At 40.7% G+C, this 23,037-nt stretch overlaps 1 long non-coding RNA gene across 2 annotated transcripts in view; it reads left to right on the top strand.

The window, feature by feature from the left end:
* The first annotated feature begins 7,276 nt into the window (after nt 1–7,276).
* The window catches only part of LOC118972653 (uncharacterized), a 119,921-nt gene continuing 104,160 nt past the window's right edge, over nt 7,277–23,037 (top strand). The window contains exon 1 of one of the 2 annotated variants that reach the window (XR_005061712.2): nt 7,277–7,397. This is a non-coding gene — a long non-coding RNA (uncharacterized lncRNA). Of the gene's footprint in view, nt 7,495–23,037 lie in introns of both variants that reach the window. The other variant, XR_005061713.2, reaches the window with a different exon arrangement.

The raw sequence follows: 23,037 nt of genomic DNA on the forward strand, positions 1-23,037 counted from the left end.
GAAATTAATCCCACCTAGAGAATTTTCCTTTCCACTGTCCTGCAGGAGCAGAATATATCATGTAGCACCATCTGTAATTCAAACTTGAATCTTCTCCTCAAAAAACAGGTCCTAACAAACTCCTCAAATGGCTGTGAATGTGGGTTCACAAAGTGGTGGCAGTGAGGGGTAGGCTTGCTGAGAGCTTGAACTGCCTACTCAGGTACCATTTCTGTGCCAGAAGGACCTGCTGTTTTGGCATTCCATTTACAGTGGAGTGCTTTTGGGCAATCCCAACTTCATAGCTATGCAGATATGATAATACTAGTTTATGAAGTCACTTCATCCCTTGGTCTTATGGTCTCTAATGAGCCAGTTACAAGTAAGAGCTACTTCTTAGTATGAGAAATGTTACCTGCTCAAAGGGAATTACTTGGCTTCCTCTGTTACAGATTCTCATCTTGGAACATGACTTATTTTCACTCAGCTTCCCAATCTGCCACGACAAGTTTGTTATTGAAAAATCTGCTAGTTCATTAGAGTGGCACAACTGTTTGTCTAGACCATTTAGAGAGCTACTCCCTTGATCTGGAAACTTTCCTGGTCACAGAATAATGCAGATGTAAAGTGTATTACCTCTAAAGCACCCCCCCCCCCGACAACATACACACAAATGCAAAGAATTGTTACCTCTTTCTTAGTGGTAATAGGCTCAATGAAAAATCGTTTTTCACTTTGAGTTAGAAATCTTGATATTCCCCAACTACTTCAAAGTGGTGACAGGACTCTATACTGTCAAGATTTTTGTCCTCCTGGCACAAGGAAAGAGATCTTACCAAAGCTTCTAGGGTTTCTTCTGTTTCCTTTTCCACTAATATTATCAGAATGTGATAAATGTGGTGAACCAACGTGACATTCAGTGGGATGGTGATATAGCCACATTTCCTTTAGACAAAACTAACACAAATCTGGACAATTGATTGGGCCCTGAGGGACAGTAAGATGTACTGTTTGCCCTTCCATATAAAAACAAACTGTGTCTGTTACTTTTTATTTACTGGAAAAGATGAAAATATTCACCAGTTCAATAGGTATATAACAGATTAAGTGGGCTATAATGACTTTCTTGAGGAGACCTCATAACAAAAGCAACTATAATTGGATTCACCACCTGATTAAATTTATAATAATCCACCATCATACTCCAAGATTCATTTATCTTCTGCATTAATCTAACTAGGGATGTGATAAGAATCATCAATTTTCATCTTTCAAGCCTTTAGTAATGGCACTAACAACTACAATTTCTCCAGAGAATCAGAGTTCACTTGGATTTATTTTTTTGGAAAAGAATGAAAATTCCAGATGCTCCCACGTTGTCTTTTCTACCACAATGGGGTTCACACCAGTGGTTCTCAACCCAAAGCAAAATTGTGATGCAAGAAAATATCTTTATGTTCCACTCTTCTTTCCCTTTGCTCCTTATTCGAAACTTTATAGAGACTTGCTGCTTGATTTCATTAGAAATCCTCCTGTAAGCAAAGCCTGAGAAGATGTTATTGTCATTTGCCTTTTGAAATACATTCATGTCCAAATACAAAAGAAAGATCATAAGCTTCAAACAGAACCAAATGAGTTTCCAATTGTAAAATCATCACTGGCTAAATCATGTGTGACTTTGCTCACATTAACTTCTCTAAACCTCAATTTTCTCATCTGTTAAAGAGTGGTAAGTCTAAAGACTTATAAGACAAAATCACTGAACATGGGCATTCATAGAAACCATAGGGTTGTCAAGCACATGCTGACCTTTTTGCCTAAAATACAAGTTTTCCAACCCTTTTACTCTCCCTTTGGATATTTCTGTGATATGTATTCTATTGCCTTTCTCTGGTTAGGCTATATTTCTTCTTCTCTATACTCTCTTAACAGCATTTCTCTCCTCTTTCTAGTGTTTGTCTCAGTTGTTTTGTTCATTTTCATATTTACTTGATTATTGTCTGTCTTTTCCAATGCTCTGTATGCCCCTCAAGGGGAAGCCATGTCTGTGGACGCAGAGATGGAGGAGGATGCAGACTGATGGATGCAGACGTGATCCTAGTGTTCAATCTGCCACTGGGAGAATAAATCTGGGTTTAAATCCTTTTACCCCAACAGCATTCCATTGTCATTTCTTGGTCTCACCACATCCATAGTGAACTTGCCAGGGGCTGAAACCCTCAGGCCAGACAGTCGGAATGTTTATGGTAGACTACAGACAACTTCAAAGGATGTTCTTAGGGAAAAGAAATTCTCACTCCTGGAAGCTGAATTCCAGTATTCTGAATTGGACAAGTGTTCTAAGTAGTCAGAGAGATCATTATCTAGTACTGTGATGTGCAAAGAAACATCGCAGTGACAACTTAAAAATATATACTGGAAAACTGACTTTATAGGCTGAGAAATCTTTTTTTTTAGTTAATTAATAAATTTATTTTGTTGTGATTAATCCACAATTACATGAAGAATATTATGTTTACTAGGGTTCCCCCTTCACCAAATCCCACCCACAAATTCCATTACAGTCACTGTCCATCAGCGTAGTAAGATGCTGTAGAATCACACTTGTCTTCTCTGTGTTGCACAGCCCTCCCCATGCCCCCCCACATTATACATGCTAATTGTAATGTCCCCTTTCTTTTTCCCCACCCTTATCCCTCCCTTCCCTCCCTTTCTCCCCAGTCCCTTTCCCTTTGGTAACTGTTAGTCCATTCTTAGGTTCTATGATTCTGCTGCTGTTTTGTTCCTTCAGTCTTTCTTTGTTCCTATAGTCTTTGGGTTTGAGGTGAGTCTCCTGTAAACAGCATAGAGATGGGTATTGCTTTTTTATCCATTCTATTATTCTATGTCTTTTGATTGGTGCATTCAGTCCATTTACATTTAGGGTGATTATTGAAAGATATGTACTTATTGTCATTGCAGGCTTTAGATTCGTGGTTGCCAAAGGTTCAAGGTTAGCTTCTTTAGTTATCTTACTGTCTAACTCAACTCACTTATTGAACTATTTTAAACACTGTCTGGTCATTCTTTATTTTTCTCCCTTCTTATTCCTCCTCCTCTGTTCTTTATATTGGTTGTTTTATTCTGTGCTCTTTTGTGCTTCCTTTAACTGCTTTTGTGGGTAGTTGATTTTGTTTTTTGCCTTTAGTTAGTATTTGGTTGGTCTGCTTTGTTTGCTGTGATTTCATTTTCTCTGGTGACATCTATTTAGTCTTAGAAGTGCTCCCATCTAGAGCAGTCCCTCTAAAATACCCTGTAGAGGTGGTTTATGGGAGGCAAATTCCCTCAACTTTTGCTTGTCTGGGAATTGTTTAATCCCTCCTTCATATTTAAATGATAGTCGTGCTGGATACAGTATTCTTGGTTCAAGGCCCTTCTCTTTCATTGCATTAAATATATAATGCCATTCTCTTCTGGCCTGTAAGGTTTCTGTTGAGAAGTCTGATGATAGCCTGATGGGTTTTCCTTTGTAGGTGACCTTTTTCCTCTCTCTAGCTGCCTTTAAAACTCTGTCCTTGTCCTTGATCTTTGCCATTTTAATTATTAGGTGTCTTGGTGTTGTCCTCCTTGGGTCCTTTCTGTTGGGAGTACTGTACACTTCCATGGTCTGATCGATTATTTCCTCCCCCAGTTTGGAAAAGTTTTCAGCAATTATTTCTTCAAATACTCTTTCTATTCCTTTTTCTCTCTCTTCTTCTTCTGGTACCCCTATAGTGCAGATATTGTTCCTTTTGGATTGGTCACACAGTCCTCTTATTATTGTTTCATTACTGGAGATCCTTTTATCTCTCTCTGCGTTAGCTTCTATGTGTTCCTGTTCTCTGGTTTCTATTCAATCAATGGCCTCTTGCATTTTATCCATTCTATTTATTAACTCTTCCAGAGATTGTTTCATTTCTGTAATCTCCCTCCAGACTTCATCCCTTAGCTCTTGCATATTTCTCTGCAGTTCCATCAGCATGGTTATGAGCTTTATTTTTAATTCTTTTTCAGGAAGACTGGTTAGGTATATCTCCTTCTCAGGGTTAGCCTCTGTGATCTTGGTCTGTATCAATTTCTTCTGCCTTTTCATGGCGATAGATATATTTGTGGGGAGCTGGCACGTGTGTTGGGTAAGAGAAAGTCCCTTCTTGCCAGTTTATGGCCTTCCTCTCCTGGGAGAACAGCGACCTCTAGTGGCTTGTGCTGGGAAGCTGCATACAGACGGGGCTTCTGATCTTGCCCGGCCACTATGGAGTTTATTTGGCTCTGCAGTTGCTGTGGGCGTGGCCTGCCTCAGGCTGCTGCTCCAATATGTCGGAGCTGCGTTGGTGGGGGAACAGGCGGGAGGCTGTTTATCGCTATGAGGGGCCTCCAAGCTCTGCTGCGGGGGTTCAGGGGGTTCAGGCACCCAGAATTCTCCGGGTATTTGCAGCTTCTGGGCTAAGTGTCCCAGGGCACTTCCATCCAGCTGTGGAGTCCCTGTCCCTTTAAGACTTTCAAAAAGCACTCACTTTTCTTTGTCCCAGGGGTGCCAGTTGCGGGGACCTGCTCACAGGCCTTACTGTCCTGTTTCCCTAGTTTCCAGCATCCCACACATGCACTGTGTCTGCGCTCTGGTGCGGATGGCTGGGGCTGGGTGTTTAGCAGTCCTGGGCTCCCTCTCCCTCCCAGCTCCGACTCCTCTCCTCCTGCCCAGAGCTGGGGTGTGGGGCGCTTGGGTCCTGCCGGGCCGCAGCTTGTATCTTACCCCCTTCGTGAGGCGCTGGGTTCTCGTGGGTGTGGATGTAGTCTGGCTGTTGTCCTGTGTCTTCTGGTCTCTCTTTTAGGATTATTTGTATTTGTTGTATTTTCAAAAATATATATGGTTTTGGGAGGAGATTTCTGCTGCTCTACTCATGCTACCATCTTGGTTCTCTCTGAGGGTGGCTCTCAGGCTGAGAAATCTTGATTTGGTTGTAAAAGAAGCACTAGAATCCTTTCTGTGAACTTTCTTACATTTATGCCTGATTAACACAGGTTGACAAATTCTCACATATACCCCTAAATGTATGTCTTAGTGTTACTGTGTAATTGGAACAGTGATCTCTCTGGACATCAGTCATTTTAGGTTATGTCCCTAGAACTATAGATATTTGATCACAACCTTAAAACAAATAGTAAAAGTCTGATTATTTTGGGTGATTGTTTTTGGACTTGTCCTATACCCCACTGGAAAGAGAAAACTGATATATACTTTCTAGAAGATATTCTCTGTGTTTCTGAGAATGACAATTGAGACTTTGGGGATGGATACAAAAATGATCTGTGTTCTTCTACCGACTCCATGTGCTCTATCTACACGGTGGACAGAGGAATCAGTACACCCCACTGGAGCACACACTTCGGATGCTTATATGGGACTCTATGCGTAGGAATGAGTCCTTTCACTCTATGAGTTAAACAGTATGCTTTGACTTTGTCATGGAGATCACCCGATTACTTTTCCTTAAAATATTTGCCAAGATCTTTATGAAAAACAACTGGGATTTTTCTACTTGCACACTCAACCAGTACACTCCCTTATATAATTAATTCTCTTGATTCTTCAAATATTAACATTTAGACAGGTAAAATGAAATTCAATAAATTGTGCCAAAAATAATTAAGTTATCAAATCAAACTCAAACTTGATCTTATGGATTTCAAGTTTTGGGCAACTCTTCTTCTTTATAATAATATAAATATTATATTGATATATGTCATTATTAAACTAAGACTTTGCAATTAAATAGAACATAGTTCAAGTATCAGCTCTGCTATTTATTAGCTGTGTGATCAGAGAGAAAATTTCTTAACTTCTCCAAGATCCAGACCATTCATCAGTAAGATGGGGATATCTATCACATACGTTTAATGTGAAAATTAAATTAAAGTGTGTATTTAAGACTGTATTAAAATGTACCCAGTGCAAGGTAGGCATCAAGAATTATTACTTTTTATTATTACTAGTCATAATTGATAATAAAAAACATTGAGAACAATGATGATAGTGATTATTATGGGGATATGAGAAAAAGAACCACCAGGTCTCTTTCTCAAACAAATCTGTAAGTACCTTAGATTGTGGCTACAGTTGTTTATAAACTCTGATTCTATTTTCAGTTCTGCCTTTTAGACTCTGAGAGACACTTTTCTTTCTATGCCCAGCACCGGGTGCTATTGTCCCTAGGGTCAAAAATCACAAAACTCAGGGCTCCAGACAATTGTATAAGCTCCTGTGTGGTAGTGAGGGAGAGTGCAAAAATGGTGTGCATCAGCCTGCATTCCCTGAGAACACGTTCATTTTCCCAGATGTGCTGAACCTGAAGCCTGCCCCTCAAGCCAAAGATCCAGGGCAAACAAACAGGCCTCTTTCACAGTGGGTATCTCAGTCCTCTGTCTGTGCAGTATCCTGGGTTGCTATCCTGCCAAGAACTATGCCTGTAATTGTTACCGTGCTGTGGACCCCAGGAATGCAAGCACTCCTGGCCACCAGAGCCAGGCTATCAAGGGCATCTCTGGGCAGCAGCTGCAAAGACCAGAGGGCCAGAAGTGAAATAATAGGGCACCAAACTTGATTAAAGCTCCCCTCTGGAAAATGCTGGTTCTCTGAAGTTCAGCAGAGGGGGAGCATGAAGATAGCACCAGCCCCCCGAGGTCTCCAGAAAGGACTAGAGTTGGCCCTTATAAGTGTGGTGAGTTATAAGCCTGCCCCTCAAACTGCAGCAATGCTGACACGTGATCAGCCTCCTTCACAGGAGGACAGCTCCTGGGTCTGTTGCCTCTTGCTGTGCCCTGCAGATGGCAGCCATAGTTGAACAAGAAAGAACTGAGGCGGCAAACAAACCAGACGTGTATTTGGTGGTCTTTAGGAATTTGAATTTGGGAGAGGCAGATTCAAGAGGAACCTGAGTGTGCTCCAAGGGGAATGAAAAAGGACAGGATGTATAAAGGCAAAAACCTCAGGCCTGTATTAAGTTGTTTTGAAAGAATTATGACTGGCTTAGGCAAAATAACTAACATTGGTCTACATAGAATAGGTTACAGTACTAGTTCCAAGGTTGGAATTCAGGGAAATAAGCCTCATTGTGAGAACTACAGCAGGACGTAGCCCCTTGTGGTTGGCACAGCCTGAAAGTTCCTGCTCCACCTACGTGTAGACGTGTGTAACACCAACTTCACTGGGCTCCCAGCTCCACGTTAGGGCCCCTTGACATTCCTGACTCCATGTCACATGCTTCTATTCACACTATTTAAGCATCCTTCTCTGTTGGCTTTGGTCCTGTGGGACCCACAAACGGATGCCTACTGGCCACCGGGGCCAGGCACTGTGGAGGTGTCGCCTGGTAGCAGCTGCAGAAGCCAGGGCACCGGCACGGGTAAGAGCTGCCCTCGGGGAGATCCTGGCACGGAGCACTGCAGCGGGGCCGCATGCAGATGGCGCCTCCGGGAAAGAACAGGTTTTTAAAAATACAAGTAAGGGCAAAAAGTTCTACAATTAAAAAAAAAAAAGGAAAAAAAAGATGGCATCTATCAGCTGGAGCAAGGCAGGGGTTTGCATACGGAAGGCACCTGTAGGGAAGAAAAAAGAAGTAAAATAAAAGAAAGAAAAAAAAGCCCAGAGTTTTAAAAATGAGAAAGGGTGGCGCCCGCCGGCGGGAGCGGGGCAGGGGGCGGGCAGGGGGCCTGGCACCTGCGGAGGGAGCGCGCGGGGCGGCGCGGAGGCCCCGGGTGGGGCAGTGGGGGAGCCGGGGAGGGCCGGGAGTGCGCAGGGGTGGCGCTGCCCGGGAAGAAAAGGGAGGGAAGAAGGAAACTGCCTGCAGTTAAATAAAATTTTCTTTAAAAGTAGCATTTACTGGCAGAGTAGAACAAGGCAGAGGGAGAGAGGCAAGATGGCACCCAGCGGCCAGAGTGAAAACAGGGGGAGAGCGTAGAGATGGCACCTGCCAGAAAAGTGAAAAGAAAACAAAAAAAGAAAAAGCCTTAAAAAAAAAAATGGCGTGTGCAGGCGGGAGCCAGGCAGAGGGAGAGGTGAAGATGGCGCCCACCGGCTGGAGGAAAGCACAGGGAGGGTGCAGACAGGGCGCCCCCCGGGAATGGGAAGCATGAAACCTGGGCTTGGCAAGGGAAGGTGGTGCCCGTCAGCGGGAGTGGGGCAGGAGAGCACAAAGATGCCCCCTACCAGCCTCCCGCCCGCAGAGCCCCCGGGTGGGGCCCGTCGGGTGCCCGGTCCTCAGCCGCCGCTCCGGACCAGACAGCGGGCCTCTGCCTCCCCGAGCGGCCCGCCGGCGGCCCCTGAGCGGGGCCCTGTAGCAGGTGGGTCCCAGGGCGCCAGCCCTTGGAGAGGCGTTTGGCAGATTTCTGTAGTCTTGTGGATCTTGTAACATGAGCCCATTGGTTTTCCAAGCTAGATGTTTTGGGGGCTCATATTTAAGGTGCAGGTCTTAAAAGTTGGGGGTGTCCGATGTGGGAGAACTCTGGGTTTTGAGTTCCCACTACTGTGTGTCACTGTAGCAGGGGTGGGGGTTATGGGGAGATCGTGTCCCAGGCTCTCCTACTGGCTTTGATGTGGACCTTTGTTTGCCTGATGCTTAGGAGTCGTTCCGCACGTTTTTAGGGTTTTGTTTTGTTTTTGGAGGGAGTTATTCCATATGTAGCTGTAGACTTGGTGTGTTGTGGGAGGAGGTGATTCAAGATCATCTGATGTCGCCATCTAGAAGCAGAACCCAGAAGTCATTTTGTTGTGAATTGGACTATGCAAGGTGTATTTTAGAAGTTTTCTCTTAAAATACAAATATATTCATCATTGAGAACTACCAGTCTTTATTCTTTTATTACGAATGTTTATTAAGTATCTACTGTAGGACAGGGAGTTTTCCAGATGCTATAGCTACATCAGGGAACAAAGTCCATGAACCAATGGATTTACATTCTACCTGGGAGAGTCAAATATATTTTCAAATAATGGGAGATCCATGTTTCAAAGGAAAACAAGGCAAGGCAAGGGAAAAGAGAGGGATGGGGTGGTGTTTTCCAGCAGGAACCCAGAGTGTTCTGTGAGGAAGTGACATTTGCCCAGAAAATTGATAGAGGGAAACTGAGGAAGAAAAACCAGTTGGAGGCTAGAGCTGTGACTTTGGTAGAAATGCATTGGCAAAGGCAGTATGGTGAGGATGAAGAGGAACAGTTGAGTTCAAGAGAGATTTATAGAGCAAGAAAAAAATCATTCTACAGGTAGCATTTACCTGAATTTTTTCACTGAACACCTAACCGCAAATTTCAGAAGGGGCAGAGATGGGAAGACTTTTGTATGCAAATCATTGAATTTAAAACTATAAAGCCATCTTCAAAATAAAAAATCAAATCCCTAGGGCTCTAAGAGCTGCCAAAAGGGAAAACTGTACATTTTCTGCTTATCCTCAACACTAGGCATAAGATCAGTAGTCATGACCAAAACACTTAATGAGAACTGTGTAAAAGATGGAGCTAGCTACAGCCATGTCAACCACTACTATTAATGATTATATTAATTGTTCTGTGGAAAGAATATAGCATGTAGTGACCTTACTATTTGTGATACAGACTACGTACAACACAAGATTTGGTAGTTTGCCTTATGGTGTTAAGCATGGCAGATGATAGCAGGGTTCTCAGAGTTTATCTGCAATAATTACACATTTTGCACAGAATGTTTCTTCACATTTCTCAAGCTTCATATAATTTCCCTGAAATGTTAAAATCTGTATATCAAAAATAAACATACCATTTTCTTTACCTTCTGCTTAATTTAGTTAATAACTGAAAGCACATTTATATATATATATATATATATATATATATATATATATATATATATATGCATTTGAAATACAGAAGGGCAACTGACAACAAGACTAAGCTTTGAAAAATCATAAAGCAAATACTTCAGAGAAAGTACATGGTTTCCCTGGAACACTGCACAGTGCTTAGCTGGCATGTCATAAGGAAACAAAAAGAAATTCAATGTTATCATTTATGACAGAGCTCACAATATGACAAATGAATTTGGACTGAATAAAGAGATGTTCCTAAAATGCTTGAGATAATTTGCAACAGCACTTTAGGACTGCAACAGCCTAGCAGGAGCCTTCTTTTCTAATAACGATCTGTTCCCAGCCGACTGAAATAAAAAACGAGCCTTAATGGTATTATTAAAAACTGAATGAATGAAAGAAAAATAGGAAATCTCATTAAATGTTGCCAATGGCCTCAACTCATTATGAATATCCCCATAGAGCAGCCAGTAATCCAATAAGGATGTTTCCAATAATACACCTTAATGTATCTCACTACCAATAATTGTGACCTGATACTCCAAAAATATACTGTATAGTGAACTATTTTAGTTCAGGCATCTTCATTTTAGTATTTCATAGAATTTGACTATTAAGTAAAATAGCTGTAAGAAACTGTGTATAATAACATAGACTAACCTGAAATATTCATCTTTTATTTTTTTAAATCTACAGACTACCTCCTCTATAGTTATAGTCAATGTTGCTAAACTAAGCTTTGTTTAATTGTCCTAACTCATCTAAGTCTACCTGGTTGTCCCTCACAAATTTTTCTTGTAGACTTCTTTTCTTGGCCTCTTCTCTTAAACACCCCCTGATACGCCTACTTGCTAGTTTTTTAACTTGGTGTTTTGCTTGTTAGAACCATTAACTCTTTGTCCCCTTCTAATGTTCCCCCACCACTCACTGTTCAAAAAATTTTTTTCCATTTTCTTCTTAATTTCTAGACACCTCACAGGAAAGTTTTAACTCAGTAAAAGATATGATATCAACTGGGCACAATAGTAACTGACAATCCATGTCATGGCCATCAGTATTTCAGCTGAGTTTACTCTGGTGACAGTGTGTGTTGTGTTGGTTTTGATGGTAATACCATCAGGAGGGAAGAATGTGGAAAATTCAGATGTTAGCTCCATGTATGAAGAGAGAAATATTTTAGCAAGGCACATGAAACACATGATATGGGAAGGACAGGCAGTACTATCAGGAAGAAAATTTATCTTTTAAAATGATGGAAAAATTTAGGATGAACAATATTTTGTAAGAGATTCTGCTCTATGGTTCAAGCAGGATGAATTTAATCAACAGAATTAGACAAATGCTATTCAGAAAGCAAAAGATGTCTTGGCCAGCAGGAGACTTGTGGTTAAGGTGTAGTTTCTGAAGAGAACAGTGTGTGAGGTCAAATGGGAAGGAACAGGGTTTATATTATATTAAAAAGAATATTTTGAGTCCATGAGCTCAAGAGCATCTGCCTGGTCCTGACTGTCAAGTTTCCCCAAACCTGATCTACCGAGTCTTAAATAAATCACGTTTTCACTGATCCATGATGCCACCCAGACCGGTTTCCTACGTTCAGTGCATATGGAAGGAGGGCTCAGAGAATCTACATGTTACCATATTTTGCTCTTTTAAAAATAGGCTGACGAAATGAGAAAATTTTTGAGAGTGAGAGGGGGAACTATAAACAATTAAACTAGAATGATAACAGCAGTTAAACTACCTATCCAGGCCAATCACAACATTTGTTAACCCTGTTTTTAAGACTCTAGAATGTCTGGTTTCTAGAAACCTATTTTGCTTAGGATGTCAGACATGTTATCCTTAAAAATTATCAATCATGTGATGGTAGTACAAGTGTAGACATATTTTAAAACTCATTAAATTGTATGCATTAATTATGAGTATTTTTTCACATACCATTTATACCTCAATAAAGCTGGAAAAAATTATAAATCATGAGTTTACTCATAGTGTGTGCTAGTGTGTGTTGCTGAGAGGCTTGGCATCACACCTCCCACAGGAGATTTAAAAGGAACAAGTCGTGAGCAGGTCAGTGGTTATCAACCATGGCTGCACAGAGTCACCCAGGGACTTTGGAAAAATCTCCAGACCAACTGAATCAGAACATCTGTGATTAGGGAGGCAGCATAATTACCCCAGGTGATCATGAAGCACACAGTGGGGGTTGAGCAATATTTGGATAATTGTGCTACTAAGGTGTGGTCCATAGACCAGAAACATCAGCAGTCACCTGGGAGCTTACAGAAATGCAGAAGCGGAGGCCTCTCGCAGGCCTACTGAATCTGAATCTCCACTTTAACAAGATCCCCAGGAGATTTCTGTGCACTTTAAAGTTTGAGAAGCTCTGAGCTAGAAAACAAATGAATTGGTAAACTTGAATAAGGTGTTTTGATTTTATCCTGATGTACTAGGGAGATTAAAATTTTTAAATAAATAAATGCTGATGACCCTCAAATCTTTATAGCCTAGAACCAATGTTACTTACCGTGTGGTCTCTATTGAAAGACACTGTTACAGGTCCAGGGCAGAGTAAAGAAATGGAGAGTAAGAAGTCAGAAACTTTGATAGTAATTTGACAAGAGTCATTTTATGTTTTATGGACTGTATTTTATTACATGCCTTTTTTACTTTTTCTAAGTCCATGATGGATTGGAAATTTTTTAAAAAAGCAAAACAGCCCTGTGCACAGATGAAGAAATACTGGTCTAGAGCTCTTCTTCCTATAGCTTCAGGGAATCCTCAAACCGGGCCTGGAAATGGAGTTGGTCATCTGCATCCCTGAATGGATCCATGCTGCTGAATCATTGCCCGGTGAGGGCACTCCCGGCTAGTCTGCTAAATGAAAGACCCAGGCACTGACAGCCACTCTTCCTCCCCCTCCTCTATCTTCTCCCTCATATCCAGTCTACCTAGAACTTTCTCAATTCTGTATTCTCTCCACCCTTCCTTCCAGTCGCACTTCATGCATTCTTCTCCCACCAAGACCATTGCCATGGATTTCCTCTTTGGATACCTGCTTCCAGCTCCAGCTCCATCCCCTGGAAATCCATCCTCTCGAAGTCCACAGGTTGTGTGTGTGATCCCTGGACTGACTGTGTCACTGTACTCTTTAAACGGCTTTGGTGGACAGACATCCCTATTACCAAAGTCAGATGCCATAAGGCGGTACAGAAGCCCTGCCCCGCCCCCAGGTGATCCAGCCTCTGCTTGCTTCATTCCTTGCCTGCCCTCAGTAAGCCAGTGGACAACATCAGACTGGTCTCTTGTTGCCCCTTCACACACACCACTGTTGTCCCTGGGATTTTTGCTCCTGCTGAGCCTCTGCTTGACCTCATCCCATCTCTTCACATCTTAACACTTACCTCTTAACATGGGAGTGCTAATATTTCTTTGAGACCCTAATTTCAATTCTTTTGGATAAATATGCAGAAGTGGGATTGGTGGCTTATGGGTAGTTCTATTTTTAATTTTTTGTGGAACCTCCATACTGTTTTTCCACAGCAGCTGTATCATTTTGCATTCCCACCAACAGTGTGCAAGGGTTTCAATTTCTCCACATCCTCACCAACACATGTAGCCTATTTTTTTGTATTAATCATCCTGGCTGGTGTGAGGTGATACCTCATTGTAGTTTTTATTTACATCCATGATGACTAGTAATGTTCAGCATTTTTCATGTACATGTTGGCCATTTGTAGCACTGTTCACCATAGCCAAGATATAGAAATAACTAAATGTATATAGACAGATAAATGGATAAAGAAAAGATAGTATGTACATACAGTAGGATACTATTCAGCCTTTTAAAAAAATGAAATTCTGCAGTATGTAACAACATGGATGAATCTTAAAGAAATTATGCCAATTGAAATAATCCAGTCACAGAAAGACAAATACTGGATGAGTCTACTTATATGAGGTAACTATTCTGTATCTTACCTGTGGGAAGGTGGTGATTATACTCTAAATGTTCTCTCCAAAGATTCTGTTTGTTTGCTGTTCAGTTTTTATGCTTTTGTGTATGCCTGCAGGCTGAATCATTTTATGGCTTCCTATTCATAACAGCAGAACATGTGTATTTTTATTTTTTTTGTATTCCTGAGAAAGAAAGAAAAAAATGATTTTTTCCATGTTTTGATTGGAAAAGCACAAAATGTAAGGGTGGGCTACAGATTTCAGTGAGAAGGAAATCTCCAAGCCAGAACATTTTGTCAAATAGGGTCTAAACCTGGAAGCTTTCTGTTTCATCCTATCAATTGTTTTATTCACAAGTCACAGATACAGAGAAAGAATTCCTAGAATCTGAGATTGAAGGGGCCAGACATGAGCAGAAGGCTCCCCAGCTACATCTCCCTCCAAACTGAAGGGCCTATTAGTAGTAGAAGATTTTACTCATAGATTGGACACCTTAAAGTTAATAGGATAGGGAAAGGGAAATGTGACCTGTGATGAAAGATAAGAGTACAACATGTTAATGAATGCCTGTGCCATTGTTTAAGAAATGTGAGCTTTCTAAATGAAGAATATGCTTTCATGCTCTCCTTTCCCTTCTTCTTTATGAAAGGACAACTGCTATTTATTGACTGTGTCAACAGAAGGAAAGTGAAATGAACGAAGGATTAGATTCTAAACTTAAATATCAACAAGGAGTGGGAGATGGGAAATGGGAGGCTACTTGAAAGACTTGGAATCAGAGGTTGTAGAGGTTAGGACACATGGAGAGCATTCAGATATAGAAGAGTCAAATGAGATACTTAATCTCATGAAATCTTTCTAGAGATGAATCATATGTTTGAAAATGTAGCTTTCAATTCAGTAAGTACATTTTTAGTGCCAACTCTACTAAAACCTTGCAAAATACTGAAGAAATGTAGCACCTTGTAACTGCAACCAAAGAGCTTACTGCAACATGTCTGTGGTCAATGTTGCTCAAAAGTTGTATTGTAAATATTACCTGCAGATGTTGGAGAGGGCAAATGAGGCACTACTGTTAAGAGATTTAATTGGTGAAATGTTTCTGGAGCATAGATTGGCAGTACAAATCATAAGCTTTAAAAATTTGTATATGAGATGCTCAGCATCACTAATTATTAGGGAAATGCAGATGCGAATGAAGATCACAGTGAGGGGCCGACTCACAACCCTGGGGATGGCTGTGGTCTTAGTGTGCTGGGGCTGCCTTAACCACATACTGCTGGGTGGCTGCATAAACAACAGAAATTTGTTTTCTCACTGGAGGCTAGAAATCCAAGACAAGGTGTGGTCAGGTTTGGTTTCTCCTTTGGCCTCTCCTGTGCTGGTAGATAGCCACTGTCCCGCTCCGTCCTCCTACGGCCTTTCCTCTATGTGTGCTCGGTGAGAGAGCAACATCTCTGGTACTTCTTCCACTTCTTACAAGGACACGAGTCCTGTGAAGTTAGGCTGCCACCCTTATGACCTCATTTAAGGGGAATTATGCCCTTAAAGCCCTTTTCTTTAAATACAGTCATGTAGGGCATTTGGGCTTCAACATATGTATTTGTTGAGGGTTGGTGGGGGGGTGACACAAAATTCAGTTTATAACAACCTCATTGTTTAAAATATTCAAGAATTAGAAATAATCCAAAAACCCACCACAGGAAACTAAAGACATTGCTGTACAGTCATACAATAGAATGCTATGCAGCCACTAAACAGATGGTTTGCATGTATATTCATTAACAAGGAAATGAATGTATGAATAAATGCCATGCTATACTGAGACAAAGTGTCATGTTTCAAAACAACATGTATAGTATCTCATTTTGCAAATATAGAAAAATGCATACACAAATACATTTTTGTATTTCTGTATATAGTCATCATAATGATATATATAAGAAAGTAAAGCTAGGAATGATTTAATTGGTGATAGGTTATGGTTTATTTTTTTCTCTTTTTACATTATTTTACTGTCTGAATATTTGAATAAGAGCATGTTTTACTTACATATTTCCAAAATACAAAGTTATTTATTTTTTAAAAGAATTATTAGAATTGAAATGATAATTTATGAAGAAATGAGGATCTTTAAGGCTTAAAAGGTAATCTGAAATAAACAGGCCAAGCAACCTACTGGTTATTTTCCAATATCCCCCTAGGTTAGTAAGAAAACCCAGAAGCTATGAATTTTACTCAAGTCTGCCACTGAGCTTCAACACATACATCTGCATTTTTTTTCAACCAGGCAGTATTGTTCAGAAAATCTTATTATTAATGCTGAGAAAATGATTACTCTTGTGCCTACTAATAGATAAATGGCACACCCCTGACCCTGAAGTTATTTGGCATTCAGCAGGCTTTCCTCAGCAACTTGGAAGACTGGCATGTTGCAGAACAGCTCTTTACCAGTTCATTTCCTTTTTCCCACCCAAATGCTGCTAGGACAGATTGCTGCCTATGGTGTAAAGCCAACTGACACTTGATTTACCCGCTGGCAGCCACCCAGCCCTAACTGTACAAGCAGGTCTCCCTGAATGGAGAACTTCCATAGGCCTCAGAGGCACCAGAGCTGAAAGATAAACCTAAAGCCGGAGTGGGAGCTGTGTTTCAAAGGACAGTGGTGGTGGGGAAGAGGAGTGAGGGATTACTTTGGTATTCCTAGGATCATTTCAACAGCTCTGTCCGTGGTTTGAATAGGTACTGCTTTGTTCTTGGCTGTGTGGCCTGCAAGCCTCATTCTCTGGCCTCCCAGTGGTTCTGTGAGCTAGCTAAAAGCCTTCAATAAGTTCCTTTCTGCTTAAACTTGATAGAGACAATTCTGTGGTCTGTCATTTTACGAATCCTAACTGAATTAACTTTTATGTTTGAAGATATGAAGATATGTTTATTTTGCTATTATCTCTGAAAAATAGATTCACTGGGTATGAAATGCTAGATTTAAATATATTATCCCTTAGAATTTTTATATTAATTTTCTTCTTGCAATTTATATCCCTGCTTCTTATTTCCTAGTTTATCAGTTTCTTTTCTCTGGCAGTTTTAACAGTTTTTTCCTTATCCTAAGTGTTTTGAAATGTGTCTTCTATTTATTTAAGTATGAGTTGTTGTTATTTTCCCCTTTATCTTACTTAGTACTCAGTGAACCCACTCAGTCTCACATTTAACACAGAGAAATTCTTTTCTGTTATCCTTTACATATTGCCTTCCATCCATTCTCTTTGGTCTCTTCTAGATCTCCTAAGTGATCACTATCAGAACCTCTTGACCTATCCTGCATATTTTAAAAATTGTTTTCAAATTCTCCATGCCTTTATTTAGTAATTGCATATTATGTCCTATCTCTATGTTTCTCAAACTTGAATGTGCATATAAACCACCTGGAAATCTTAGTAAAAATGAAGATTCTGATTCAGTATTATGGGGTGGCACTTGAGATTTCCTGTAGGAGACGTCAGTGCTGCTGGTCTGCAGCCCCTAACACTGTACAGCAAGGTCCTGGGCAATGTCATGCATTGTAGGTACAGAAATGTGTACTAAAAACACACTTCAACTAGCATGGGAATCTTCCTTCTCTATTCACTTGCCATATGACCTTGGGAAAGTAATCTAATCTCTCTGGAGATCTGCTCCCCCTATAAAATAAAGGTACTCCATTTTTCAGATTTCCTACAGTGATTAAGTGTGATTGTAGCCTGCATGCACCTAGGAGTCATGGAATGGAAAAAGGCCAATGCTGGGCGTTTGCTGTTAGGGTAGGCTTTCATGATGCTGGAAAGAAAGTGCCCTGATAGGTACACCTCTGCTCAGTGGGGAGGGCTCTCTTCTCAGCTGGACCTTAGGCATGAAGTTACATTTTGAGTTGAAGGGATTAGAACAAAACACGCACATCTGTTTCATCCCCACTCAGATGCAATCCCATCCCTAGAATAGGAACAAGCACACTCAGTTTCAGTAAAGAACAACCAGCCACATAGAAAGCTAATCATTCTGTGATTCCTGGAGTATATTGAAAGAACAGATTTCTCTTAAAACTTAAAGGCAATAACTTGAAGTGGAAATAGTGAAAATTCATGAGCAGGGAGTAGGGATAAAAACCTGGTGGAGAGAATCTTGCCCTAAAATCATGTAACTTACGATTCTTTCTGAGCAGAGAGAATGAAAAAGGAAAGAAGGAAAGGCAGAGTAAATAAGGAAGGAAACCAACATTGATTAATGGTTTCATGCTGGCATTTTGCATATATTATCATGGGCCCCACTGTGATAATGTGGGTTCACCAAAGCTGAATTCAGCACACACCCCTTCCTAGATACTGGCCTGTGAAAAGAACAGGGTGACCCACAAGAGGATAAATAGCCTTGTAACTCTGGGGGACAAGCTGTTCCCAGCCCAGGGCAAATAACCTTTGAAGCCAGACAGTCAAAGGGAGAAATAAAATGGGAGAAAGCAGTTGTCTACTGCTCGCCCATGTCTTTCACTACCCAGCTATAGAAAAGGACCCCAGCAAACCTCCCTGGTCCCAGGATGTGCTCGCTCTCTACCCCCTTTGTAATGACCTATTGATATGGAGATGACTTCTTCTCTCCTCCCCTTGGAAACATCTATTGATATGGAGTTCCACTAAGGCCAGGGGAGAGATTCTGGAAATACTGCAATTTACCCACAAGCCTCAAGCAGCCCAATGAGAGGCCCAGCAAACAATGTGAAAAAAATGTTTCTGTTATTGGAAATTCCATATAAATAAACATATGTGTTTGGTTATAATCTTGCTGTTCATACATGCAGGCAAATGTTTGGTTACAGTTTTGCTGTTTGGAGGCCAATTTAATTAGCAGTCTATGTTAAAGATTTCATCTTGGTAATGACATTTTTAGGAACAGAGAAAGGTTGAATAACCTTTGTTAGACCAAATGCAAAAAGAAAAGGAAAATGAAAGGTCACCAGACTCTTGAATGAATGAGTGACAGGTTTCCAAGAACAAATTTTAGTCCCATTAATCCCATAAAGTTTATCAGAAAATTGCTTGGTGTTTACTAGCCATGCTAATATCTTCACAGAGGGAAGTCATGAATTACATTGCACAAAATGGTCCTGTCCAAAATGAGGTTTGGGAAACTTTTTTCCTTGCTTAAGGATTTTCACCAATTTCTTTAGTGAAGAAAGACCTAGAAACTTAAAAGTGAATTCTGCTCAATATAAATCATAGTTTGGTATAGGACATTTAAAAGGACTTTTTTCCATGAGGTGCTTGTAAGTCATTTTCTTACAAGCAACAAAGTGGAGAGTGTTCCAAGAGAGAGACCTCTGTCTGATTATTTCAGCCAAGGTTCAGCTTTCCAGAGTAGATTGTGATGTTGTGGTTTACAATAAGAAATACATGTTTGATATCCTGCCATGGTTCCTGGCTCACAACTCCTGAAATACTTGGAATATCCTGTGATGAAGAGTGATAAAGATGTCTTTTGTTGTGTGAATGACGTGACTTTTAGATCCTGCCTAAGGTTGGAAGCTGATTTCAGGAGAATCAACTCTGTAATTAGTGGGTTGGAACTTTAAGTCCCACCCCCTGACCTCCTGGAGAGTGGAGACAGGCTGGCGATTGAGTTCAATCACCAATGGTCAATGATTTCATCAGTCATGCCTATATTATGAACCCCCAATAAAAACCCAAAAGGACAGGTTTTGGAGAGCTTCTGGGTTAATGAACACATGGAGATTTGGGGAGAGTAGCTCACCTGGAGGGGCCATAGAAGCCCCATGCCCCTTCCCACATACCTTGCCCTATGCCTCTCTTCTATCTGACTGTTCCTGAGTTATATATCTTTTTATAATAAACCAGTGATCTAGTAAGTAAAATGTTTCTCTGAGTTCTGTGAGCTGCTCTAGCAAGTTAGCCTACCAGAAGGAGGAGGTCACAGGAATCTCTGATTTACAGCCAATCAGAAGTACAGGCAACCTGGAGTTGTGCCTGGCATCTGAAGTCCAAGGAGGGGTCCTTGGAACCTCCCATTTGTAGCTGGTTGGTCAGAAGCTTTAGTAACAAACAAGCAATCTGGCTTTCGAGACTGGCATGGGGTGGGAGGCAGTCTTGCAGGACTAAATCCTTAACCTGTGGAATCTGAGGCTATCTCTGGGTAGATGTGTCAGAATTAAGTTGAATTCTCAGATACCCTGCTGGTGTCCCAAGAATTGCTTGGTGTTGTGTGGGAAGCTCCTCCCAACCCACCTGCATTGGAACCGGGTCTAGGAACCGAAAAGAAGATGAAAGTGGTATGTGGCATCTCATAACATGTCCTCAGTAAGGTGGTTCTGTCCAGGTGGGCTTCAGACTGTACCAGAATACATGCCAAGTGTCTGGCACCTAAAGTGAGCTCAAATCTACATTTTGTTTTTCCTTGCCTTTAACCTCCTCTCCACCCCTCATCTCTTTCCTTCCTGCTGTTCAGATTTAGACTTGCTTATGACCGTATTTCTGTGTGAAGTTTCTCTCCAGACCCCCACAATCTTCCTAAATCGCTCATGTTGACTTCAAATATTTTTAAGTGAATACAAAGCCCTAAAAACAAAGTTTGAGATAAGAAGATTAAAATATGAATAACTAGGATCAAGAGCGCACAGTATTTATGAATTTCTTCCAACAATAAATAATTAAGAACTTTTTGTTTTGAGATGGACTCAGAAATATAAAGAAATACTTGAAAGTGAGGGTAATACACTTCACTGAAAAAAGAAATAGCAACAAAAGTGGGGCAATTACATGGCCAAAAATCAACTTTTGCCAGCTTCCCAATCAGGCCCTAGGCTGTCCCTTATTAGTGTCATCTCTGCCCAGGTCAAAAACAGCAGTGGGTAGAAAGCCTCTTGTCCTCCGCACTAAGTATGTTCATCCAAAAACAGGGACCCTTTACAAGCAGAATCAGGGGAAGTGTGAGAAAAGGATCAACTCTGAATTTTCCAGAACATTGAAAGGTATTTATAGGATTAAAGAAGAAAAAACTTACAATCAGACAGCCTTGGTTACAAGCTATGTTCTATTACTGAAGTTCTCTTAACTCTGGTTTCCCATATAATGGAGATAATAGTACACCTCACAAGGCTGATAAATGAATAAGTGATTACCTGGTGCCTAGGATATGGCATTATATCAGTCAGCTGTGCTGTATAACAGACATCCCCCAAATTCAGTGTCAGGACAACAATAAGCTTCATTTTCATACTCATGGGTCTGGGGTTGATTAGGGTAGCATCTTTAAGCTGCAGGTGGACAGGGAAGCTGAGCAGGTTCTAACTCACATGTCTTCCCTTCTGGGACTAGTAGGTTCCCCAGGGCATGATCTTAAAGCAATGACAGAAGAATGACAGAAGTACCACCATGCAAACATATTTCAAGCATTTGCTTAATCTCCACTAATGTCCCCTTGGCCAAAGCAAACAATACCATCAAGCCTAGAACCCTAGGAGGCTGGTGTGAGGGGGAAGGGAAGAGGGGAGGTTTTGCTGAAGTTATATAAACTATTACGGTGAACTCTTTTGCTTATATTAATTTATGTTAATCCTTCCCATATGTAGAACACACTCATCCCTGCCCCAAGACCCCTCAGAAGTCTTATTTAATCACAGCATCAAGTTGAAAGTCTAGGATCTTTTGATCTATAACAGGTGCAAATGCAGTGCTTCTTGATCCAGAGACCTCTTAATAAAATGACAAGATTATTTACCCAGCACACACCCAACATACAAAGGTAGAACAGGGATGGGATAAAAGCAGTAAGAGCTCTGATTAGAAAAGTGGCCAGTTTTCCCAGATTGATTCCTGCCTAGGAAAATCTGGGGGATCCCAAGACCTTTTTATATCTCAAATGATTTCAGTCTTTTAGTTAAGGCTAGCAATGCTTTCTCCGATATGGCCCTTTCAAAAAATGTTGTAAGTTCCAAATATTGTGGCACCAAAATATGTGACACCTATAACTTTTTTTGAGGCATACCTCTCTAGTAGGTACTTTAGTCATTTGAGTCAGGGCCTTACAAAATTAGTCTATACCCTGAGGGAATGTCTAACTGGCAGTAGCCTGCGTTTGTTCTTTTCCTTTCTACCATGTCATAATGGCCATATGGCTTTGGTAAGGAATAGTTACATTGTCAATTTCCAATCCCCCTGACATGTACTTTTTAAATGTATTTATTAAACAGACCTGATTTTTCTACATGAGAGGGATAACCATCCATACCGTCATTCCTGCAAAGAGTATATTCAAAGTACATGGAGCCTTATTGTAAGGACTTATTGTAATGTCTTCTCAGACTGTAATTAAATCTAAGATAACAGAAAATTTATAAAACAAGATTCTGAGAGACTCAGAGAGATGGGCAACATTGATGCTTGCATTTCTGGGAAAAATATCTGTTCTTGGTGCTGGCCTTCCCAATGCAATAAGAGAAACAATAAAGAGTGTAAGAAAATATTCATAGAGCAATTCACTGCAACACAGTGAACATTATTGTTGATGAATGAGAACAACCACCAATGATTATATCTGGGACCTTGGTGTGAGACCACTTAACAGTCACTCAATTAAAAAATCTGAAGGAAATGAATGTTATAATGGATGCAATGCAATTATATGAAACTATACATTCTCATAGTATCACCAGGGACTAGAAAATTATTCAGTATCACCAATAGACTTCTCTAGATGGACATCTGGAATTGTGAAAGATAAAGTTAAATAGAATTACCTAAAATCATCCTTTTGATCCTGTCTTTGCCATTCTTGGCCGCCAGAAGTGGCTTCTGATTCCCTCTCAAGCAAGATGAGAAGTCTAATCATAGATACCCTACACACCAGCCCTATGCAACTATAGGCCATTCCCGGAATATGCTTTTGATTCTTTCTCCATTCCCTATGGCCTCCTTGAACCCTTCATTATCTCTGACCTGGATATAACAACTGTGCTCTTCCATCAGCTTTAGATCTTATTCCCTTGTCTTTCAAAGCCTTGCTCCAATGCCATCTTCTCCATAAAGTCTTTCCTAATTACATTGCTCAGAATTATTACCCTTTTGTAGTATTCTGTTTATTCCTCATTTGGGGATAATAACCGTGTAATGCACTTTACTAGACTCTGATACACTGAAGTTTGTTGCCCACATTGGACAATAAGCTTTCTGAGGTAGCATATGGGCTTTATCCCACTTTAACCCTT

Source organism: Manis javanica, chromosome 6 (genome assembly GCF_040802235.1).
Source record: "Manis javanica isolate MJ-LG chromosome 6, MJ_LKY, whole genome shotgun sequence".
NCBI lineage: Eukaryota > Metazoa > Chordata > Mammalia > Pholidota > Manidae > Manis > Manis javanica.